Consider the following 6,000-nt stretch of genomic DNA (forward strand, 5'->3'; position numbering starts at 1 on the left):
ACAGCCTGTAACAGAGACGCAGGGATATCGACATGGGAAAGCATGTACAGGCTACTTGAAGAAGAAAATCCTAGAATAATGAAGGTTGATGCTGTCGCGGGCTCACAACGCTCTTCCGAGGCGTCCTTAGAGGAGCTAGCATGTTCATTTCTTCATCGGATAGCAGCAAGGCCCAAAATTCTACCATATACGGATATGATCAAGTGGATACTTGACAATGCAGAGATGAACAACAGACAATTCAAGGTTCAAGGACATGGGCTCATCGGATCATTCGCTGCGCAAGATTTAAAGCTTATGTGCCATCTTCCTGAACCGCAGGCGACTTACAATGCACAATTCGTTAAGAAATTTGTGGCAGAGAACCCAAACCTGGCAGAGACCACCAAAGATTGGTCCAGAAAAGAGGAGCCGCTCAAAAAGGACAAAAACGATATGTACAGCACTGGTTCCCTCACCTCTCCGTATTGTTTTGCTGCGGCCATGCTTTGTAGATTATTTGGGATGCCGGATATCAATAAGTTTTCATCTGAATGGCTACCATTAATAGATGCTACCACAAACGCCGATATTATGGATTGGGCTAAGATCTTTTCTGATAATCTATACACGGCTATTATCAATTACCGGTCTAAAAGATCCTTGTCTCAAAGGATCTATCCTCCTTTTTATCTGTCTGCTTATGTTATGGATTCTATTTGTTATGTGTTTAAATTTCCCACTATGGGTTGGAAATGGACTACCCAGGACCCATTACCTACCCATGTTTATCATAAGGTGTTATGGGATTCTCAATTCGTCCCACACTTCTACCAGATTTGTCACGGGCTTATCTTACCCTTGTATAGAATGATGTATGAAGAGACCACCCCAGGGTACCTACCAAATAAACTACGACTGGAAGCAGAATGGAAGCAGAAAGCACAGGAAAAGGGAAAAGCGATCCAAGCATTAAACAGGTTGAATTGGGAGTATTACTGGGCATACTTGGTCAAGCCGCATAGTCAATGGATGACTGTGAAGTGCATCATAAACGCGGCCGAAAAAGTAGTGCCAGCTCTCATAGATTCTGTTTTCGCAGCCCAGCTCAGCGCAGAAGTCAGCGAGCCGACTCTCCTCAAGCCCATGATGAACACTTGCAGCTTTAAAGACCAAGTTCAGAAGTAGCCTTATTTTAGAATGTTGTTTTTTCTTTTAAATTAGATTAGAAAAAGGACGGTCATTTGAAAACCGCATCCTAAATTTTGTAAAAACACTATTATTAGAATTAGGAAGTAGTATTTTAACCCTTTTCATGCATTTGGAGAAGGGTCCAGAAATTTGTCAAAAACTTGTCCTCCGAACATGCACTTCTGCACCCTCAGAGGAGATTTTGATGAATGGATGGATCGAGATTTATTAATGTTTGCATTTTAATGTCTGCTACTGATGTTGCACTTTTGTACTCTTAGTAGATGTTAGAACAAGTAGAGATAAATCATTTTTGCTTGAAGCTTATGAGTAGGATTAGTCATAAATGGTACTTTTATCTCTTGGCCATTTCTGCTTATATTCCTAAAGTGATATACAATTTTCAGTTGTTTATATGTTACTGCATGAATGTATGAGTTACCATTTGGCACTTATGTACGGTGGGGTCATTTATTTATGTTTGATATATGAATAACTTATTATGCGATATGCTGTTCACAACTGTTTTGCCTAACTTTTTATGCAAAGTGGTTTATCTTAATTGATTTCTATTCTTATGATAGCTGAATGATCTTTATTACCAGTTATTGTTTGAAATCTCTTTAGATCGCATAATAGAAGAAATTCACCCTGGGTTAGTGTAGATTAGATGTGTTGTTTCTCATTAGATTAAAATAGCATAGAGTTAGTTTAGAAGTTTGAATTAAATTAGCTTTAAGTACTCTTAGATTAGCATCCTCCAACTCTACACACACATACATACCCTTAAATTGGGAAACTGGTCCCATTATCCCGAGTCGGACCCGCTATACCAAATGGATAAGGAGCTGCCAACCAAGGTCCGGACTGGGTGGGTATCCCCCTTGTTGTCGACCCGATTTTCGGGGCTTCAACATATTTGGCGCTAGAAGGAGGGCCTGAACATAGTGTCTGTTGGAATGATTTTCAATTGTAACATCTGAATCAGGATGGCTGCTCACAAACTTCCCATTTGGAGTTGCATCCATGTTCCTACCTCTTCCAACACTCCACCTGAAGTGGTAAGACTCTTGTCTCAGGTAAAATTCAATGGTAAGAATAATTCTTCTGCTTTTAATCATGCTCTTCAATTTATTCAAAGAGTTTCAAGTTCGGATATTCAAGGAATTGATGAAGGCGTTTTATGCAGAATTTTTACTCTTACATTCATAGCGGAAGCTAGAAAATGGTGCAGAACCCTCCCAGTTGCATCAATTCACAGCTGGGACCAATTCGTCAAGACTTTCATTTTTGAATTTGATTGTTATGACTATGACCAGATATATGATGAAATTGATTATCTACGGAAACAAGATGAATCTGTTAGGGATTTTAATATGCGATTTCATCTTAATTGTCTAAAGTATGATCTTGAAAGTGAACTCATGGATGAAGAATCTTCAGATTATGCTGAGTATTCCCTGCCTCCTATGTCTGATCAAGTAGAAATTAGTTCAAGCTTTGTCTCATTTTCTTCTAATGTGAATGAGGATTCCAATTTGAATATACAAATCACCCATGATGAAGAAAGTTCCCAAAGCCTAGGAGACATGCATGCTCTAATGCAAGAAGACAAAAGCGAGAATGTTGGAGGAAAGCCTGCCTTGGAACCAGGAGATGACTTCGATACAAGGTCAGATAATATCGTTGCAAATCAACAAATGCAGATGCCAAGGTTAGAACAACAAACTATTTCTCTTTCAAAAAGTATCAGTACACAAAGGTATGATCTAAAGCCCGATGTCTATGATGAATCTGATGAACAAAGATTTTTCCATGACGATATTTTCAAATGCATTGTTCCAGAATCGCATTTTTCTCTTTATCCTGATGTTTTTAGTGATGATAATTTTTCCCCTCTCAATATTAAAGATATCTCAAAAAGTACAGAGGATTATTCAAGTGAATCATCATTAGGTTTTCAAGATAAAAAGACAGCTATAGAACATCCTTTGATCATTTTCAAACAAGAACCACTTGACCTTCCTTGTCTGAAAATATATCACGAAAAAGAGAAATCTCGGGAAACTTGTAAAATCATTTATGATAGCTACTTTGACAACGATGATGTTGTTGATTTATCCCAAGTAACTCAACAAAGCTCAGATAATGAGAAATATTCTAATTCAGAAATCATATCAGTCAATCCTCATTTCAAAGTAAAAGATCATTTGCATGATTTTACTATCCAAGACAATACCCTGATCTATGATTCATATCATGAGGAAACCCCCATGCCTGTTCACAATCATAACTTGTCTTCTGATTCACAAGACGAAATTCGAAATTGCTCGGGTCCCATAATTCTGGCCAGTTCTTGTGAAAAACAAGATATTCCAAGTCAATCCCAGTTGTGTTGTAACACTATTTGTACAGATAATCATTTCTTTCTTTCTCACTTGCACTCATTTTGTACAAAATCGGATTGTGTTTTAAATTTTTAGACTTTTGATAGATTATTGTGGTATGTTGAGCACCTTATCAAAGAACATTCGAAAGATGTGCTACCATTTTGGAAAGCTAAACTGTGTCAAGGAAGTATAGAACTTTTTCAATTCCAAGATCAATCAATATTAGACTTCCTTAGAAAACTTATTTGGCATCCAAAACACCATCAACGAAGGAAAGTACCTTTCGAAACTTGTCGGCAATTCGCGCCAATTGATAAATCTCTTTCTAGAAATTTCCATCTATTCTTCATTGACTTATTTAGTGATTCATATATGGAAACTTTCCTTTTACAAGAAATTGCTAAAAGCTCAACTTCAACGCATAGTAGGTTACAGGCCATTAAAACTAAAAAATCATATTCGCAACCTGGCTTGTCATCTTTCCTATTACGAGATCATCAATCCATAACAGAAATTCATCCTGATTTTTATGATCCAATAGGTATCCAGTTGGAAAGAAGTTTTCATGAGAAAGAGATTTCAGACAGAATTCCAACTGAAGTTACACATTCTTATTCCACATCCAACATTAACAGTCCAAGATTTTTTTTTTTCTTAACACTGATGTTTGAAAGTTACATACGTGTAGGAATAAAAATGAAAAGATGGCTCCACTGGAAATATCATTTTACCTAGTTAATTTTCTGTATATAGTTAGAATAGGAGTAGGAGTAATTTAGCTAGGTTATTAGGTTTACTTTTAATAGTTGGTAGGCAAAATAAGAGAAGAGATTATCCCTATTTTGTACATAACCCTAGGGAATGTCTACCTCTCATTTCGTTAAATATTTTTCTCCGTAATAAAATTTGCCATGGTTAACAAGCATTTGACATTTACTAAAGACACCTTTTCTCTATCAAGATTTTGAACTTCTGCTTCTATGAACAGCAAATCTTTTGGAAACTTGATCTTTATTATCAATAGAACTTTAACCCAGATATGATACTAGTTTCAACTCCAAGAAACTTGAAGAAAGCTATCTTAGTGAAGAAATTGTTTTATGTCAGTACAATGAAAGGTATCAATACTGAAATAAAGATTCTCTGTAGAAACAGCCATTTCCAAAAAACTCTATTATTGTCGTCCAGAACTTTCTTAAGGAAAGAAAATTTGACTTCCTCCCTGCTAAAGGAAATCGCAGCATTCAGAGGAACAATCCGAAAAAACACTATATCTCAAAGAATAAGAGGTCTCATCACGAGCCGGCTTATCATGATCACAGATATTATAACTTGCTGACTTTGCCAATACTGTCTACCAAAACAGGGCAACGACTCAAGATTGTTGCAATCAAAAGACAAGGGGTCTCATCACGAGCCAACTTGTTCAGCAAAAGTGTAAATCAAGTGAATGACTGTGTCATAATTTGGCCACCAAACCAAGACATTGTTCTTTAGAGAATAAAAAAGGAAAAAAGTGTCAAAATGGGTTTTTCTCTGAAAAGTTGTAAATAGCCTTAAGCATGATAAAGGATCATTACTGGGTAATAGGTAACCCTATCGAGGCTATGGACGCCTGCTGGCAGCAGAGGCTCTACCTGCGACAAAGGAGCATATTTAAAAGGCTGCTACACAGGGGAAACTTTATTTTATGTTTTACAAGACCAAGTAATGGCTGATGTAAATGCAAGGACAAGCTGAGGATACAAGTAATTAAAATAGAAAGAGGTTGAAACGAAATATCATTGACAGTTTGAAGTATAATATGCTTTATCTTTTTATAATAAAGTTTAAGTTCTCTGAGAAAATTTTTTGTTTCGGAAGTTTGAAAACGTCAATAGAAGATCAGAGATAACTGGTTCTCCCAAGTGAATCGCCAATTGTTGTGGCCAGCAACACCCCCCCCTTGTTCATTTAAGTGTTGTCCAAAATACTAAATGAATGGGGACCCTTAGTTAAATTTTAGGAAAAAAGTAAGAGTTTCCTTTCTTCAAAATAAGGTTACCATCGTAAGCTTAGAAAGGTCCTTTGAATATTTTTTTGACCTAAGCCTATGATAAGGGAAATATCTTTAAAGCCGCGTTGTAAAAAAGGTAGGAAATGCCTCCATTTCTCTATAATATCGGTATGCGCAAGACTCTAGTGTTAAGCATAATATCGCATCGCAATAAAGTGATACTCATAAGGAAAAACTTCAAGATTTGCCGATCTGCGATAACGCAGATCGCAAGATCGCATATCGCAGAAATGAGCTGGCAAGATTCGGCAAACATTAAACTTCTGCGACCTGCGATGTTGCGATCGCTGCGATATTATGTTCGCGCAATCTGTGATGTTACGTAAGCAAATCATAAATCACTTCATCACGAATCTTTCGGGCACGCCATTCAAAGAAAAGCCA

Source organism: Pinus tabuliformis, chromosome X, assembly GCF_031772625.1.
Source record: "Pinus tabuliformis cultivar Carrire ecotype Pingquan chromosome X, CPIR1, whole genome shotgun sequence".
NCBI classification, from domain to species: Eukaryota; Viridiplantae; Streptophyta; class Pinopsida; order Pinales; family Pinaceae; genus Pinus; species Pinus tabuliformis.